Below are 20,379 nucleotides of genomic sequence, written 5' to 3'. Positions count from 1 at the left end.
GCCCTGCCCCTTCCTTTTCAATGCACATCCCAGATAATATACACTTCATTTAGTGTACACCCAAGTGGCCACAACTCAGTCACATGACCACACTTAATTAATTGCAAAGTATCCAGAAAAATAGTCTTTATCCTGGTTATCTGGTTTAAAACATGTGTTCTATTACAAAATAAAGAAGGTGAAAGTATATTTGGGAACAAATGACCATCCCTATCACAACCATACAGTAATGGCAAACACAGTGACACAGGTCAAGAGATACATGGTGGACACATTATTATTATTGTGTTTTTTTAACATTAATATGTGATACTTGCAGATATTCTCCTATTTGGAATATCTCCATCTCATTAATCCAGCATTATCCAGGGTCAATGATTTTTTTAATTGGTAAATTCACAGTGTTGTAAAATTACCACCTCTATCTAGTTCCAAAATATTTTCATCACCCAGCTGGGCATGGTGGCTCACGCCTGTAATCCCATCACTTTGAGAGGCTGAGGTGAGTGAATTACCTGAGGTTAGGAGTTTGAGACCAGCCTGGCCAACATGGTGAAACCCCATCTCTACTAAAAATGCAAAAATTAGCCAGGCATGGTGATGTGCACCTGTAATCCCAGCTACGTGGCAGGCTGAGGCAGGAGATCGTGCCACTGCATTTCAGGCTGGATGCAAGAGTGAGACTCTGTCTCAAAAAAAAAAAAAAAAAAAAGAAAACAGAAAAGAAAAGAAAAAGAAGAAAGTGCATCGTCCAAAAGGAAACCCTGTTAACAGCCACTCCCCAACAAGCAGCTACTTGCGAATAACCTCTCCCCACAGCCCTGATAATTAGGAATCTGCCTTTTTTTCTCTGTAGATATACCTATTCTGGATGTTTCATATAAATGAATCATAAATATGTGATATTTGGTGTCTGAGTTCTGTATCTTAGCATAAAAATATATTTAAAAGCAAACAAAAAATTTTTACTACTCAATAAGACAGCACAATTAAAAAGCAGACAAAAGACTTGAACAGATATTGCTCCAAACAAAATGATCAATGAGCATGGTAAAGAATGTTCAACATTTTTAGTCCTTAGGGAAATGCAAATCAAGACCAATGATTATTGGAATAAAGTGAGTCGTTGTGCTTCAAGGTTTGATTTACAAATATAGGTTAAGAATGACCCTTGTTTCTGGATAGCTGCGTCATGATTGCTTGGGCAGAGTTAAGAGACGGCTCTCCAAGACATGGTCCAATAGAACGAGGAGAGTTGGAAATGAGTTAATAGGATTTCATTGCGTAAGAACTCCCCCTTCTTACCCAGTCATTTTCACACACTCTCAATGTGGCTACCACTAGGCTATATTCCCCTATTCAAAAATGATGCAATTTCGGAAATCAACTAAGTACAACTCATTCAAGTTATGGAAAAAACTTTCTTCAAACTGCAAAATTGCAAGCAAGGAGGAAGTCAAACATGAAAGATGATGCATCACAGAACAAAAGAAGCAGCTGCAAATGCTCTAAGCCCTGGCTCCCATGTGACTTTCCTGTCAACTTTGCTTTCTTAAACGGTCAGAAAAGCTACTTCGTGGGGAAAAATGTATTTTCTGCAAATAATTTCATGCTTCTATGTGATTTATATTACTTTTTATTTTATTATCAATGCAACATCTGTTTTTTTCCATATTATTAATAGTGATGTCTCTAAGTTAAGAAAAATGAGTTTGAAAATTAGAGATAATATCCAGTGCAATATAGCACTATTTAAATGAGCAGGAAATCATTCTTGTAAACAAAAATATCTGTCACTAGGTAACTGAATTGTTCATCTGTCACTCACATGTGATGCAGGCTCTGTTTATGCCTGTTGTGCCAGCTGATTATTTATAGCACTCTCCTGTCACTCTTAGAAATGCCCTAATGTGGATAATACATTATTTGACCATTCTAATTAGAAACTTCTTTCAGGTCCTTTACTTTCTTGGTGTATTAATAAATCACTTAATTTAAGATGCTTTTCAGAGTCCTATTGGCTGAAGAGGATAAGGACTGTGTCTCCTGGCCACGTGCCCATGTTCCCATGGATTTGTGCTTGGGTGTGGAAGGGAGATGAGGCGAGGCCGGGATGGTGGTGCAGCGGAGGCAGCACCCTTTAGGTCTGCAGTTCACATATGGGGCTAAGTGCTGGGGTGACTTCAAGCTGGCCAGGTCACTGTGCTTAGAGTCCTGGAAACACACACCATATGTTTTTATCCATGTCAATGTTCATGTATAGTTTTCCATTTTTCTTAAAGAAAACAGACAATAACAACAAAGATGAATATTTTTATTCTTTAAAACCTAGGCAAGCTATTTGCTACCACTGCAAAATCACATATACCTTCAAGGATTTACTGTTGAGATTCTGCTACCTCCTTAGCCACAGGAAGAAGGAAATCTCCTGGGCATTACAATTGAAGCCTGTTCAGAGCAGTTAAACTGCTTCCTGAAAGCCCAGGATCCCCCATCTCCACCAGTCCTTAAGGCAGAGGAAGCCCCCGTAAGAGTTAAAGAAAAAGGAAATAAACATGAAACGTGGCCTGGCAGTTAAATACAGGTCTACTTTAGATAAAACCTGACAGGGGCTTCTGGATAATTTCAGTTAGGAGTGCTTTCTCTTGCAGACTAGAGTATATGTTGGTTTTAGGGTGAGGGGCTTATTACAAGCTTGGAATGTTCCTGCGAGAGGGAGAAGTTTTGTGGTGGGGTTGTAATGTCTCTGGGAGGAGGGGAGTTTGTCTAGGGCAGACATCTTTCGGGCAGGAGGGGGATTATTTTGGGGCTGGCATCTTCCCGGTCAGAGAGGGGTTATCTTGGGGCTAGCATGTCTTTGTTTTTGGGGCAGTTTGGAATGTTTCTGGTCAGAGATGTTATTTGTGGTTTATGGTGATGCTGACCTTAGCCATTAGGCTGATGCCCTTTGGATTTAGGTGGTTGTTTTATTAAGGTGAACTTTAGAATGAGGTGCTTGTCCAAGATGGCAATGCTCCCACTCTGTCAGTCCCTAACCCTGCAGAAGCCCCAAAAGAAATAGATCTGCCTCTGTTGCCTCTGAGAGTGGAATGCCCTGCCTTAAGCACCACCCATCTGGGCAGGTCACATCAGCACCATTTCTCTCTAGGCCTCTTGAGAGTCACGGAGTTTCTGTTCCATGCCTGCTGCTCATGAGACGTGGAGGACTCACCATAGTTGATGTTCTAGAGGGTCAACCCTGGAGGAACATGCGCAAGAAGGGAAAGAACAGCATCTGAAACTGGGCCAGTCTATCTGCTCTGACTTCTCTCCTGTCCTATTCATTCCAGAGGCCTCTTAGAAAGAACCATGCAGATCCTGAGGCTCCCAGCTTAAAACCCTTCAGTGTTCTCCACCACCATTACTCTGTGTACCAGCCCTGCCCAACTCTTCAGCCACATGCCCACCCTCTGTCCCTCATCCCTTACCTGCCATGCTGGCCTTTCTCCTCTTCCTTAAACACATCAGGCTTTTACCTAATCCATACCCCCACTGATATGCCCTTCTCTTTGCTTGGAAAACCATTTAATCCTCTGTCCTGTTTAACTTCTTTCACCTGGCTAACCCCTATTCATCTTTCTGGTCTCAGCTTAAGTGTTTCTTCCTTAGAGATCCCCTCCTTGACCATTCCTACCCTAAAAAGTGATCGAGTTGGTTGGGAGAGCACAAAGGGTGTTTAGGTCAGTGAAACCACAATGTGTGGCACTATCGTGCTATATACATGGCACTCTACATTTGTCCCAACCCACAATGTACAATATCAAGAGTGAACCCTAATATATCAACAGTGGACTTTGGGTGACAGTGATGTCTTACTATAAGTTCATTCACTGTAACAAGTGTACTACCCTGGTGTGGATGTTGATAGCGGGGAAGGCTGTGCATGTCGGGGGGCAGGGAGTATTAAAGAAATCTGTGTACCTTCATCTAAATTTTGCACTGAGCCTAAAACTGCTGTAAAAAAAAATTCTATTTCAATGAAATAAGCAAACAAACAAATAAAAAACCCACCACCACCAACAAAAACTGGTCCAGTCTGCTGTTTTGTTGGGGCAGGATGCTTCGTCACCAAATTACCCAGTGCTGGGCGTAGAGTAGAAACCCATGGAATTAGGCTTCAAAAGTGGCCACAAACTTTTACCCTCACTTAGTCACACTCCTTTGCAAATGATTTTCCCCTTCCTTCTAACCAAACGGGAAATCTATTCATTCACATCTCCAGTCTCAAGTTGGAACTGGGAATAGATTTAGTCAATAGTAAATTTAGTAAATGTCACTTAAATGGAGTTTAAAAAGTGCTTCCTTTTTGAAGCCTGCCCTCTCTTGCTGCTCTTGGGAAACCTGTGATGGCCACCCCTGAACAGGCTTCAGCTAACCTGTTGGGTGATGGACACATTTCCTGTGATCCCCTATCAACCTCTGCCTGGAGCCAGTACCTACTGCCTGACACATAACTACACTTCTAAACCCCCAGTGACTGTAAATACATGAGTGAACCCATGTCAGCTGAAGCTAGACCAAATTCCCAACCTACAAAATTGTGAGCAATCAAATAGTTCTATTTAAACTACTTTGTTTGTACACAGGAAAACCTAACTAACATACACAATAAATATTTGTGGAAAGAATGAATGAAAGAGTAATGGTCTCTGAACTTACAAAAAACAAGACATCTGTGTCTGTGTAATTATTTTTATACATAAAAGGCAACATAGATATTATACATATGCATTCCCTTCTGGTAAAAATTAAGAAAGTACCACTCTCTCTGTTAAAACACTCATTTTGTCAGTAGGTTTCTATGGCTGTTGCCTTACTAAAATTATTAGCATAGGTATTTCCAGTTGGAAAGAACCTGAAATATTGCCAACTCCAGCATCCAGAATTTAGTGGTGAAGAAACTGAAGCCAAGAAAGGATTGAAGACATGCCTTAGGTCATGCAGTCATCAGCAATCACTGGAGCTTAAATGCGGAGCCTAGAACATGCAGTCAGCAAGACTCCAAGAGTTGAGGAACTGGGTAGCTTTCCAGAGGTCCATAGGATACAAAGTTCGCACAACTCATTCTTGCAGAAATGCATTTCTGGGTGACTTCAGGAAGCCTTGGAGGAAGGGTGAATATGGTGGAAATAATTGTGATGGTCTTGGTGAGGGTAGTGATGGTGACTTTATGTATGTTCATGCTCTTACCTCGAAACTTGTGGAACTCAGTGCAGCATGTGGTAGTATTCAGGAGAGAGGAAATGGACATCTCTGCTGCCACTGGATTGCAGGCAAAGCCACTTATTCCATTTACCTGTATTCTTATCACCTTCTACAAATGCAGAGTTGATGTCAGGTGCAGATGAATCAATATCATTGCAAGAGAAAAAAAGTATTATGATAAAAAGAAAAACAAATGGTCACTAGAACACAGTTGATTTCTTGAGGTTTTTGTATACATGCAATATTATCAAGTCATGTAATGTTTTGTTAACTTCTTTCATCTGCCTTCATCTCATTCTCTAGAAGTTTTACATTTGATCTCCACTTTCTTTCAGGAGAAAGAATTCCGATAACTCATGTCCTGAAAAATAAAATTACAGAAGCGTACAGTGTGAAATTGGAATTTGTCCATGCACATAATTTCCACAAGTTCTCTACTTAGATATATATTCTGTTAATAAAAAGATTTTTTCTACTCTTTACCCTCTTGATAGACTTTTGTGTTTCTAATTTTAATTTTTTATATAAAAGGCATAACAATATGGACATGGAAAAGTCAAACTATAACTACTCAAACATCAACATGTTTGTTTATAAGTTGTCACGATTTAAAAATAAAGATAAAAAACCTTTACAACAAACTAAAAATTTAATTAATATAAATTGCAGCCAGCTGCTTATTCAATCCCTTCCTTCCAGAAATAGAGAGGAGGGAGTGGGAGAGAAAGGGTGAGTGAGAGATTTAAACTTTTCTTTTCAAAAACATTATCTTAATTTTTATTTCAATAGTTTCTTGGGACCAGGTGGTATTTGGTTACATGGATAAGTTCTTTAGTAGTGATTTCTGAGATTTTGGTGCACCCATCACCCAAGCAGTGTACACTGGCTAGAATGTGTAGTCCTTTATCTCTCACCTCCCCACACTCTTTCCCCCAAGTTCCCAAAGTCCATTGTATCATTCTTATGCCTTTGCATCCTCATAGCTTAGATCCCACTTAAGAGTGAAAACACGCGATATTTGGTTTTCCATTCCTGAGTTACTTCACTTAGAATAATGTTCTGCAACTCCATCCAGGTTGCTGCAAATGCCATTATTTTGTTGATTTAAAAAATTTCCACAAGACACTTCCTTTGTGGGGAGGAAAAGTTGCTTTATATCCTTAGTTATTAAACATTTTACTCTCACTCCCGCCTGCCTGGCCCGCCTTTTGTTTATTCAGCAGAAGGTCATCTTAAATGACCCATCTGGGTCAGGTGCAGTGGCTCATGCCTGCAATCCCAGCACTTTGGGAGACTGAGTTGGGTGAATCACAAGGTCAGGAGATTGAGACCATCCTGGCTTACATGATGAAACCCCATCTCTACTAAAAATACAAAAAAATTAGCTGGGTGTGGTGGCAGGCACATGTAATCACAACTACTCGGGAGACTGAGGCAGGAGAATCGCTTGAACCCAGGAGGCGGAGGTTGCAGTGAGCTGAGATCGCGCCATTGCACTCCAGCCTGGGAAGCAGAGCAAGACTCCATCTAAAAAAAAAAAGAAAAGAAAAAAAAAGTAGCCATCTGTAGGAGTCAGGAGGCATTGAGTCCTAAATAACAATGTAATGTCCAGATTGAAAGCAACTGCAGACTCCATGGGCTAATGGATTACTGGTCTCAACGGAAGAGTCAGATTTAGAAGATAAAGGTTTGGCTCGTGGAAAATTTTAAAGTGGCTTCTAAGGCTATATTAGAGAGAAAGAGCACCAGAAAGAGCCATATGCTGAATATTGCTTTCACTGGGACATGGCAGAGTGCAGGCACAAAAGGTATTAACAGGTGGCCGCAGAGGCAAGTCTATAATACAGAACAATGCCTTCAACTCCATCAGGAGTGGATCAGAGAAACCTTGTCTGACTCATTACTTTTGCATGTTATAGTTGGGCTGAAATTCTACATTTCTGTACCTGGCAAATGTTCTTTGAAATTAATTTTACATTTTTGTAAAATACAGGACAATGCCTTAGACTCTATCAGTAGTGAATCAGAGAAATCTTGTCTGACTCATTGCTTTTGCATGCTACAGTTAGGCTGAAATTTTACATTTCTGTATCTGGCAAATACTCTTTGAAATTAAGTTTACATTTTTGAAATTTTACATATTTGTATCTGGCAAATATTCTTTGAAATTTCACATTTCTTAGAAACTAAAGGCATTGTTGTTGGAGAAATACTATAGAACTCTGCATTGCTAGGTTTGTATTTGTTTGAGAAATGTTGCTTAAATGTAAACGGGTTTTGTGTCTTGATGGTAGGGGATATGGGTGACTGTATTTGGCCGCTCTTGTTGCTATAAGAGAATACCTAAGGCTGGGTAATTTATGAGGCAAAGAGGTTTAATTGGCGCATGTTTCTTCAGGCTGTACAAGCATGGCACCAATATTTGTTCAGCTTCTGGGGAGGCATCAGGAAGCTTATGATCATGGTGGAAGGTAAAGCAGGAGCAGGCACATTGTATGGTAAGAGCAGAAACAAGAGAGTGAGGGGTGGGGATATCCCAGACTTTTTTTTTTTTTTTTTTTTTTTTTTTTGAGACGGAGTCTCGCTCTGTCACCAGGGCTGGAGTGCAGTGGCCGGATCTCAGCTCACTGCAAGCTCCGCCTCCCGGGTTCCCGCCATTCTCCTGCCTCAGCCTCCCGAGTAGCTGGGACTACAGGCGCCCGCCTCGTCGCCCGGCTAATGTTTTTTTGTATTTTTAGTAGAGACGGGGTTTCACTGTGTTCGCCAGAATGGTCTCCATCTCCTGACCTCGTGATCCGCCCGCGTCGGCCTCCCACAGTGCTGGGATTACAGGCGTGAGCCACCGCGCCCGGCCATATCCCAGACTTTTAAACAACCGGATCTCGCGTGAATTAATGGAGTGCGAACTCACTTATCACCAAGGGGATGGCGCTAAACTATTCATGAGGCATCGGGGCTCCATGATTCCATCACCTTTGAGTCCGGGATTTGGGCCTCCGTGATTCAGTCACCTCCAGATCTCACGCTGAAATGCCATTCCCAGGGTTGCAGGTTCAACGTGAGATCTGAAGAGGACAAACATCCAGACCATAACAGTGACTTTAATTTTAATGTATGTTTTTAAAAATAATCTGTATGTTCTGATTATTCTAAAGTGATTGTACCAGTTCTGATTATTCTAAAGTGATTGTATGATTGTAGTTCACATAATCAAATACATCTATAACAAAAATGGAATGCTTTTAAAACGAAAAATGCCATTAGCTTGAAAATGGGGCTGCAGGGTTGTCCTCTGGCAGGGGAATGTTCTCACACATACCTTGTTACAGCGCTTGTTATCATGATTCGGTCTGATGGGAAAATGACACATTTCACTATGGTGATTAGCTCATTGTCGTTTTATCCTCACCCTGGCTCAGACACATAACTCGCAGAGACATGCCTTTTTTTCCCCTTAAAATCACTGAAGGCGTGAATCATAGCTACGTACCTTCCTGATTTAGGGCATATTTGTGGCAGAAATGCATGAATGAATATGATGATTATTTACTTATGAACCTAATCAGAGATTCAGGCATCAGTCTTCCCAGGATGAATTCAGATGGACTTGGTTCAGAAGGAATAAATTACAGGGCATGTCCATTTGTGATGCACCTGCATAATATGCAGATGTTGTTTTCACATGATTATGACTGCCATGATACATGCATTTTGCATGGTTCTATTTTAAAGGATATAGTTGTTAAATTGCCAAATTTATACTTTTAGATATTTTTCCAATTTGTTGTGGTTTTGGTTTTGGTTTTGAGACAGAATTTCCCTCTATCACCCAGGCTGGAGTGCAGTGGTATGATCTCGACTCACTGCAACCTCTGCCTCCTGAGTTCAAGTAATTCTTCTGCCTCAGCCTCCCGCATAGCTGGGATTACAGGTACACCCCACTATGCCCAGCTAATTTTTGTATTTTTAGTAGAGACAGAGTTTCACCATGTTGACCAGGCTGGTCTCGAACTCCTGACCTCAAGTGATCCAACCACCTCGGCCTCCCAAAATGTTGGGATGACAGGCGTGAGCCATGGTGCCCAGCTGTTTTTCCAATTTGTTTTTTTTTTTTTTTATTATACTTTAAGTTCTAGGGTACATGTGCGTGACGTTTATATCATGTATAACTCCCCAATGCAATCCCTCCCTCCTCCCCCCTCCCCATGATAGGCCCCAGTGTGTGATGTTCCCCTTCCCGAGTCCAAGTGATCTCATTGTTCAGTTCCCACCTATGAGTGAGAATATGCGGTGTTTGGTTTTCTCTTCTTGTGATAGTTTGCTAAGAATGATGGTTTCCAGCTGCATCCATGTCCCTACAAAGGATGCAAACTCATCCTTTTTTATGGCTGCATAGTATTCCATGGTGTATATGTGCCACATTTTCTTAATCCAGTCTGTCACAGATGGACATTTGGGTTGATTCCAAGTCTTTGCTATTGTGAATAGTGCCGCATAAACATACGTGTGCATGTGTCTTTGTAGTAGAGTAATTTATAATCCTTTGGGTATATACCCAGTAGTGGGATGGCTGGGTCATATGGTACATCTAGTTCTAGATCCTTGAGGAATCGCCATACTGTTTTCCATAATGGTTGAACTAGTTTACAATCCCACCAACAGTGTAAAAGTGTTCCTATTTCTCCACATCCTCTCCAACACCTGTTGTTTCCTGACTTCTTAATGATTGCCATTCTAACTGGTGTGAGATGGTATCTCATTGTGGTTTTGATTTGCATTTCTCTGATGGCCAGTGATGATGAGCATTTTTTCATGGGTCTGTTGGTGGTATGGATGTCTTCTTTTGAGAAATGTCTGTTCATATCCTTTCCCCACTTTTGATGGGGTTGTTTGTTTTTTTCTTGTATATGTTTGAGTTCTTTGTAGATACTGGATATTAGCCCTTTGTCAGATGAGTAGGTTGCAAAAATTTTCTCCCATTCTGTAGGTTGCCTGTTCACTCTGATGGTAGTTTCTTTAGCTGTGCAAAAGCTCTTTAGTTTAATTAGATCCCATGTGTCAATTTTTGCTTTTGCTGCCGTTGCTTTTGGTGTTTTAGACATGAAGTCCTTGCCCATGCCTATGTCCTGAATGGTACTACCTAGATTTTCTTCTAGGGTTTTTATGGTATTAGGTCTAACATTTAAGTCTCTAATCCATCTTGAATTAATTTTCGTATAAGGGGTAAGGAAGGATCCAGTTTCAGCTTTCTACTTATGGCTAGCCAATTTTCCCAGCACCATTTATTAAATAGGGAATCCTTTCCCCATTTCTTGTTTTTCTCAGTTTGTCAAAGATCAGATGGCTGTAGATGTGTGGTATTATTTCTGAGGACTCTGTTCTGTTCCATTGGTCTATATCTCTGTTGTGGTACCAGTACCATGCTGTTTTGGTTACTGTAGCCTTGTAGTAGTTTGAAGTCAGGTAGCGTGACGCCTCCAGCTTTGTCCTTTTGACTTAGGATTGTCTTGGCAATGCGGGCTCTTTTTTGGTTCCATATGAACTTTAAAGCCGTTTTTTTCAATTCTGTGAAGAAGTCATGGTAGCTTGATGGGGATGGCATTGAATCTATAAATCACCTTGGCAGTATGGCCATTTTCACAATATTGATTCTTCCTATCCATGAGCATGGTATGTTCTTCCATTTGTTTGTGTCCTCTTTGATTTCACTGAGCAGTGGTTTGTAGTTCTCCTTGAAGAGGTCCTTTACATCCCTTGTAAGCTGGATTCCTAGGTATTTTATTCTCTTTGAAGCAATTGTGAATGGAAGTTGATTCCTGATTTGGCTCTCTGCTTGTCTGTTACTGGTATATAAGAATGCTTGTGATTTTTGCACATTAATTTTGTATCCTGAGACTTTGCTGAAGTTGCTTATCAGCTTAAGGAGATTTTGGGCTGAGACAATGGGGTTTTCTAAATATACAATCATGTCATCTGCAAACAGGACAATTTGACTTCTTCTTTTCCTAACTGGATACCCTTGATTTCTTTCTCTTGCCTGATTGCCCTAGCCAGAACTTCCAACACTATGTTGAATAGGAGTGGTGAGAGAGGGCATCCCTGTCTTGTGCCAGTTTTCAAAGGGAATTTTTCCAGTTTTTGCCCATTCAGTATGATATTAGCTGTGGGTTTGTCATAAATAGCTCTTATTATTTTGAGGTACATTCCATCAATACCGAATTTATTGAGCGTTTTTAGCATAAAGGGCTGTTGAATTTTGTCAAAAGCCTTTTCTGCATCTATTGAGATAATCATGTGGTTCTTGTCTTTGGTTCTGTTTATATGCTGGATTACGTTTATTGATTTGCAAATGTTGAACCAGCCTTGCATCCCAGGGATGAAGCCCACTTGATCATGGTGGATAAGCTTTTTGATGTGCTGCTGAATCCGGTTTGCCAGTATTTTATTGAGGATTTTTGCATCGATGTTCATCAGGGATATTGGTCTAAAATTCTCTTTTTTGTTGTGTCTCTGCCAGGCTTTGGTATCAGGATGATGTTGGCCTCATAAAAAGAGTTAGGGAGGATTCCCTCTTTTTCTATTGATTGAATAGTTTCAGAAGGAATGGTACCAGCTCCTCCTTGTACCTCTGGTAGAATTCAGCTGTGAATCCATCTGGTCCTGGACTTTTTTTTGTGGGTAGGCTATTAATTGTTGCCTCAATTTCAGAGCCTGCTATTGGTCTATTCAGGGATTCAACTTCTTCCTGGTTTAGTCTTGGGAGAGTGTAAGTGTCCAGAAATTATCCATTTCTTCTAGATTTTCTAGTTGATTTGCGTAGAGGCATTTAGTATTCTCTGATGGTAGTTTGTATTTCTGTGGGGTCAGTGGTGATATCCCCTTTATCATTTTTTATTGCGTCTATTTGATTCCTCTCTCTTTTCTTCTTTATTAGTCTTGCTAGCGGTCTGTCAATTTTGTTGATCTTTTCAAAAACCAACTCCTGGATTCATTGATTTTTTGGAGGTTTTTTGTGTCTCTATCTCCTTCAGTTCTGCTCTGATCTTAGTTATTTCTTGCCTTCTGCTAGCTTTTGAATGTGTTTGCTCTTGCCTCTCTAGTTCTTTTAATTGTGATGTTAGAGTGTCAATTTTAGATCTCTCCTGCTTTCTCTTGTGGGCATTTAGTGCTATAAATTTCCCTCTACACACTGCTTTAAATGTGTCCCAGAGATTCTGGTATGTTGTATCTTTGTTCTCATTGGTTTCAAAGAACATCTTTATTTCTGCTTTCATTTCGTTATGTACCCAGTAGTCATTCAGGAGCAGGTTGTTCAGTTTCCATGTAGTTGAGCGGTTTTGATTGAGTTTCTTCGTCCTGAGTTCTAGTTTGATTGCACTGTGGTCTGAGAGACAGTTTGTTATAATTTCTGTTCTTGTACATTTGCTGAGGAGTGCTTTACTTCCAATTATGTGGTCAATTTTGGAATAGTGCGATGTGGTGCTGAGAAGAATGTATATTCTGTTGATTGGGGTGGAGAGTTCTATAGATGTCTATTAGGTCCGCTTGGTGCAGAGATGAGTTCAATTCCTGGATATCCTTGTTAACTTTCTGTCTCGTTGATCTGTCTAATGTTGACAGTGGAGTGTTGAAGTCTCCCATTATTATTGTATGGGAGTCTAAGTCTCTTTGTAGGTCTCTAAGGACTTGCTTTATGAATCTGGGTGCTCCTGTATTGGGTGCATAGATATTTAGGAGAGTTAGCTCTTCCTGTTGAATTGATCCCTTTACCATTATGTAATGGCCTTCTTTGTCTCTTTTGATCTTTGATGGTTTAAAGTCTGTTTTATCAGAGACTAGGATTGCAACCCCTGCTTTTTTTTGTTCTCCATTTGCTTGGTAGATCTTCCTCCATCCCTTTATTTTGAGCCTATGTATGTCTCTGCATGAGATGGGTCTCCTGAATACAGCAGACTGATGGGTCTTGACTCTTTATCCAGTTTGCCAGTCTGTGTCTTTTAATTGGAGCATTTAGTCCATTGACATTTAAGGTTAATATTGTTATGTGTGAACTTGATCCTGTCATTATGATATTAACTGGTTATTTTGCTCGTTAGTTGATGCAGTTTCTTCCTAGCCTCGATGGTCTTTACATTTTGGCATGTTTTTGCAATGGCTGGTACCGGTTGTTCCTTTCCATGTTTAGGGCTTCCTTCAGGGTCTCTTGTAAGGCAGGCCTGGTGGTGACAAAATCTCTAAGCATTTGCTTATCTGTAAAGGATTTTATTTCTCCTTCACTGATGAAGCTTAGTTTGGCTGGATATGAATTCTCGGTTGAAAATTCTTTTCTTTAAGAACGTTGAATATTGGCCCCCACTCTCTTCTGGCTTGTAGTTTCTGCCGAGAGATCTGCTGTTATCTGATGGGCTTCCCTTTGTGGGTAACCCGACCTTTCTCTCTGGCTGCCCTTAAGATTTTTTCCTTCATTTCAACTTTGGTGAATCTGGCAATTATGTGCTTGGAGTTGCTCTTCTGGAGGAGTATCTTTGTGGCGTTCTCTGTATTTCCTGAATTTGAATGTTGGCCTGCCCTACTAGGTTGGGGAAGTTCTCCTGGATGATATCCTGAAGAGTGTTTTCCAACTTGGTTCCATTTTCCCCCTCACTTTCAGACACCCCAATCAGACGTAGATTTGGTCTTTTTACATAATCCCATACTTCTTGCAGTCTTTGTTCATTTCTTTTTCTTCTTTTTTCTTTTGGTTTCTCTTCTCGCTTCATTTCATTCATTTGATCCTCAATCACTGATACTCTTTCTTCCAGTTGATCGAGTCGGTTACTGAAGCTTGTGCATTTGTCACGTATTTCTCGTGTCATGGTTTTCATCTCTGTCATTTCGTTTATGATCTTCTCTGCATTAATTAGTCTAGCTGTCAATTCTTCCACTTTTTTTTCAAGATTTTTAGTTTCTTTGCGCTGGGTACGTAATTCCTTCTTTAGCTCTGAGAGGTTTGATGGACTGAAGCCTTCTTCTCTCATCTCGTCAAAGTCATTCTCTGACCAGCTTTGATCCGTTGCTGGCGATGGGCTGCGCTCCTTTGCAGGGGGAGATGCGCTCTTATTTTTTGAATTTCCAGCTTTTCTGCCCTGCTTCTTCCCCATCTTTGTGGTTTTGTCTGTCTCTGGTCTTTGATGATGGTGACGTACTGATGGGGTTTTGGTATAGGTGTCCTTCCTGTTTGATAGTTTTCCGTCTGACAGTCAGAAGGACTGTCTGTTGGTCTGTTGGAGATTGCTTGAGGTCCACTCCAGACCCTGTTTGCCTGGGTATCAGCAGCAGAGGTTGCCGAAGATAGAATATTGCTGAACAGCGAGTGTACCTGTCTGATTCTTTCTTTGGAAGTTTCCTCTCAGGGGTGACTCCACCCTGTGAGGTGTGGGGTGTCAGACTGCCCCTAGTGGGGGATGTCTCCCATCTAGGCTACTCAGGGGTCAGGGACCCACCTGAGCAGGCAGTCTGTCCGTTCTCAGATCTCAATCTCCGCGTTAGAGATCCACGGCTCTCCCCAAAGCTGTCAGACAGAGTCGTTCGCGTCTGCACCGGCCCCGCTCTTCCCCTGTTGGACTGCAGCTGTGCGCTGTCCGCAGAGGTAGAGTCTACAGAGACAGGCAGGCTTCCTTGAGCTGCTGTGAGCTCCACCCAGTTCGAGCTTCCCAGCGGCTTTGTTTACCTACTTAAGCCTCAGCAATGGCGGGCGCCCCTCCCCCAGCCTCGCTGCTGCCTTGCGGATAGATCGCCGCAGACGGCTGTGTTAGCAGTGAGGGAGGCTCCGTGGGCGTGGGACCCTCCCGGCCAGGTGTGGGATATATTCTCCTGGTGTGCCTGTTTCCTTAAAGCGCAGTATTGGGGTGGGAGTTACCCGATTTTCCAGGTGTTGTGTGTCTCGGTTCCCCTGGCTAGGAAAAGGGATTCCCTTCCCCCTTGCGCTTCCAGGTGAGGCGATGCCTTGCCCTGCTTCAGCTCACGCTGGTCAGGCTGCAGCAGCTGACCAGCACCGATTGTCCGGCACTCCCTAGAGAGATGATCCCAGTACCTCAGTTGAAAATGCAGAAATCACCGGTCTTCTGTGTCGCTCGCGCTGGGAGTTGGAGACTGGAGCTGTTCCTATTCGGCCATCTTGCTCCGCCCCCTCCTGTTTTTCCAATTTGAAACAACCACCTGAAACTTTTTTTAATGACTGCGAAATATGACTTGTCATTAAATGGTCAGATTTTAAAAGACCTAGAAAACTCAAAAGAGGTAACAATGAAGTAACTAGTTTTAACATAAAATAATTTCCTCCTCACCCACCTTGCTCAGATTTCCTAGGTCACCTTAAAAGGATCTGTGCTTTAGAAGCAAACCTTAACAACGATGTTCCTATCATTTAACACTTAAAAAAACCTACCTTTTGATTCTAATGAATTGATGTATCTTTTTGATGGTTGTTTCTAACAGAGATGAGGCACTCTATTCTTCTGGCAAGATAAAATGAGGATAATTAACCTCTAGGAAAAACAGGAGCACAGTTTTAAAATGCATAAAAAACAAGTTTTTTGTTGTTGTTGTTTTTGTTTTTTTGAGATAGGGTGTTACTGTGTTGCCCAGGTTGGAGTGCAGTGGTGTGATCTCTGCTCCCTGCAGTCTTGCCCGCCTGTGCTCAAGTGATCCTCCCACCGCAGCCCCCTCAGTAGCTGGAACTATAGGTGTGTACCACCATGCCCAGCTAATTTTTGTATTTTTGTAGAGATGGGGTCTTGCTATGTTGCCCAGGCTGGTCTCGAAATCCTGGGCTCAAGTGATTCACCCACTTTAGCCTCTCAAAGTGCTGGGACTACAGACGTGAGCCACAGTGGCCTCGCAATTATTCTTAACTGCAATGTACTTTCTTTTTGAGTGCAAAGTCAGTTTTGGGCTTACTTTATGTTTATTTAAAAAGGATATTTTTCTACTTTTTTCTTTCTCACCTTAAGTGCCAGCAAACTAGAGCTCAAAAGTCTTCAAATCCATTGGCCTCCTGTGTTTGTCACTGTTTATTGTCTCTTCAGCAGGCACTCTCCCCCTTCTTTCTATGACAAGGACCCTGATTTGACAAGGCCGCCCGTGTTCCCAGTGCCAGGGCATAAATGAAGTCAAACCTAAGCCACTCATGACACATTTGTCTCCTGTGTAATTGGTCTAGGCATAAGCACATGAGCCATTTATAGACAATGAGACAGGACAGGAAGTCTTAAAGCACTGGAAATATTTTTTTCCTTGACACATAGAAAGTAGTCACACCTAGTAAAGACCTTCAACTGTGCTCACATTCTGTCCTGCTTTGTGGGGACCACATGATGGTGCCTGAATCCGAGGCAGCCACCTAGGGACCATGAATGACTAAGCCTTAAATAAGCTAAAGAAGGCAGGACAGGATGGAAAAAGACCTCCAGTAATTTCCAAGTCAACCCTGGGAGTGCCCACCATGGTAGGCTAAACAATGGTCTATCAAAGGTGCCCGTGTTCTAATTCCCAGGACTGCTAGGTCAGTCCCTCTATATAATTGAACCTCTGTGGAATTGAAGGATCCATGGAAGAAACATGAAAATCGTTTGTTTATATAAAAGAGAGAGCAAGTATACTAAAATCACAGAGCGGTCACTTAATAGTAGGTTTTGAAAAACTAATTTGCACGGGAAAATACTATACATAGTTTTAAAATCAAATTGATACTGTCTTGGTGCCATTTAAAAAAATCAGAACAGAATTCTAAATTTGCAGATCTGGTAACTCTGTAAGTATGGTTTTATGGTAGAGCATGGTATTTCTTTATTCCATACTTTTTTTTTTTTTTTTTTTTTTTGAGACGGAGTCTCGCTCTGTCGCCCAGGCTGGAGTGCAGTGGCCGGATCTCAGCTCACTGCAAGCTCCGCCTCCCGGGTTTACGCCATTCTCCTGCCTCAGCCTCCCGAGTAGCTGGGACTACAGGCGCCCGCCACCTCGCCCGGCTAGTTTTTTGTATTTTTTTAGTAGAGACGGGGTTTCACCGTGTTCGCCAGGATGGTCTCGATCTCCTGACCTTGTGATCCGCCCGTCTCGGCCTCCCAAAGTGCTGGGATTACAGGCTTGAGCCACCGCGCCCGGCCTATTCCATACTTTTAAAGCAATAGACAAATACAGTTTCTGTAGTCTATATGGTGAATTATATTAATAGGCATATATATGTTGTTTACATTGTAATTACATTTCCCATATGTCATTGAATCTTTACAAAAACCTGTGTTAAGTATTATATTTCCCAGTGAATTCTAATGCTTAAATGCTTAGTATCTAGAAAAGTTCAGGAAACTTTTTCCGTAAAGAGCCAGAGAGTAAATATTTTATGGTCTCTATTATGACTACTCAACTCTGCTCTTGTAGCAACAAGGCAGCCTAAAAAATATGTAAATGAATGAATGTGGCTGTGTTCTAATAAAAACTATATTTGTAAAAATAAGCAGCTCCCCTAGGCCATCATTTGCCCAACTCTGACCGAGATAATTTATTCCACACTGATTTGTGTTTGGTGATCTTGTATGTATGGTGATCTTGTATTCTGCCACCTTGCTGAACTCACTTAGTAGTTTTCATCTTTTTTTGTACATTTCTTGGGATTTTCTACATAGACAATTAAATACACACTCCTAAGTGAAATAAACCAAATTCAAAAGGTCAAATGCTGTGTGACTTCACTGCAAAAGGCAAAACTATGGGAACAGGAAATAGATTCGTGGTTGTCAGGAGGTAGAGTAGGGCATGCGGTAGATTACTAAGGGGGATGAGGGAGGTTTTGGAGGGATGAAACTAACCCCATGTCTTTGTAGAGGTGGTTAATTTACATATGGTGAAATTCACTGTTTTAATGTATGGTTCTGCAAAATACATCAAATTTGTCAAATTTTGTAGAACCAAACATTAAAACGATATATTTCACCGTATGTAAATTATATTGTAATTGAAAATTAATTCAAAAATCAGATCAATTGACTTGTTCTGTTCTGTTCTTGGATAAAATCACAGGCACAGTTCAGAGTCTTGCTGTTTCTTTTTATTACATAAAAAATATCATTGTAGTAATTGGAGTCTTGTGCAGTATAATACCAAAATTCTGCCTTTTCATTCAATTTAACGTTTCTTTTTTTTTCCATTTCAGGCCCTTGTTGAATTAGAACACTGCTGCCAAAATCGAAAGCTTGGTGAGTTTTTCTCTTTCTCATTCCTTCTCCATGTCTCCTTCCTATAAAATTGGATAAGAGGAGAGAAAAGGAGGTAAGTGAGCAGAACATGTCTTACTTCACCTGCACAGTAATGACCTGGTGTCAGCACCTCTTAGCTAAAGTGAACTCACCTTTTCTCTTGTTATATGCTTTTGTGAGTTTCTGGAAGAGCATTATGCAATCTCTGGACGTTTTGAGAAAAGTCAATCAACATGTGTTTAGGGGAATCCCACTGTGGTGGGTCATCCTCAAAGGCGGCTCCAACCTCTCCTCCTGCCATGTATGCTCACCCCGCTCCTCTGATTGAGAGAGGGAGTCTCGTGCCCCTCCCATAAAACTTATACTGTCAGTTTTCAAATTTAAATTGTATTTAATTAAAGTTACAAATTAAGTGTCTCAATTGCACTAGCATCATTTCCAGTGCACCATTTCCGGTATTCAATCTACCTTATAAATATAGATGTTCAGTGTCTACCTTATTGAGGCAGATGTACCAACATCTTCCTGGAAGAGCAGGAACTCACAAAAGTAGTTTTGTGTCTAGGAGGATCACAAGTAATACCTTGGAATTCCAGTAGAGAGACTCCTTGGAGTTTCTAGTGTGATGGCCACACACAGCATTGGACTAGCATTGTTGATGGAGGTTTTTCCATAAGGCAATTCCTCTTTACAGAACTCCAGTTATTTTGAAAATTTCTGCAGCCCAGGGTTCAAGCTGGCTCTCTCTGATTTGGGGTCCTACCCCATAATACTTATTTGGCTTGTAAAATCCCTCAGTTCCTTGTCACCATCAAAGTGGAGTGGCTGCAGAGCAGTGACAGTTGTGAGACCTATGAATAGGGGTATTCTGTTGGCAAAGGCAAATGCTGTGTGGTGCAGGTGAGCACAGGTTTCTCATGGAATCCAGATGTCCAGCCTCACTGAGGGATGACTTCCTACAAGACTACCCTTGTAGGGTAGTCTATGTGCAAGGCTTGCTCTATCATCCTCTTCTCCCTGGACATTGGAGCCTTAACCACATCCTCCTTGTGAACAGTTAAGTCCTGAGCTAACTTTAGAGAAACCCCGTGCTTCTCTCCTGAGCAGCCCATGCCTGCCTTGCTCTGTGGACCCAGATGCGTTATGGCACTTGGTACTCAAGGAACACATTCTCGGCCATGGGCCATGGGTCACTCATTCAGTTTCTCGGTTGCACTGGTATCATTTCCAAAGCATTGCTTCTGGTGTGTCCAACATCTACGTTATTAGACAACGCCTGGTTGGAGAGTCACTCATGCTTCTTACAAGTAATGCTATTTAGGTGCTTCCAAGACAGCCATGCCTTGGTCACTCTGCATGGACTTAGAAGACAGGAGCCTGCCAATTACAGAGAGTTTACTTTTGGCAAAAGAAAGTCTATTTTTGTCTTTCCTCTTTCAGTGTTTCTCAGTGTTGACATTTGTTCACCCTAAATACATGTAATGTGTAGGCAATTTAGCTCATTTTCATCATTGTCTCATGATTTAAAATGTCTTCCTTGATTGGCCAAGTTTGAAAAGGAGAGGCAAAGCAATGCTGTTTGTGTTTGGTTTGTTTTTAGCTCTTAGAAATAGAACCTTTAGAAAGTTAGTGGGTGCTAAACAGACAGGCTCAGTCCTCCACCTTCATATTTCATATTGTTTCTGTAAACTAAAAGTAAAATCCTAAGCCCTCAAACTGACCAAGCAGTCTTGGCCAAGAGGACCCCAGAGAAATCTGAAAAACATAGTTCTGTATGTATGATGGAAGGTCGGACACACCTCTCTATATCCCCTTTGGAGTTTAGACAAAACTGACCAGCATTAATGTTAAAATAGGTGCTTTAAAAATCCCGTTCTAGGATGGCCAGCCATCCAGGTGTGGC

Source organism: Trachypithecus francoisi, unplaced genomic scaffold (genome assembly GCF_009764315.1).
Source record: "Trachypithecus francoisi isolate TF-2019V2 unplaced genomic scaffold, Tfra_2.0 Lachesis_group11, whole genome shotgun sequence".
Classification (NCBI taxonomy): domain Eukaryota; kingdom Metazoa; phylum Chordata; class Mammalia; order Primates; family Cercopithecidae; genus Trachypithecus; species Trachypithecus francoisi.
The sequence above is the reverse complement of the archived record's forward strand: the minus strand, read 5'-3'. Positions refer to the sequence as shown.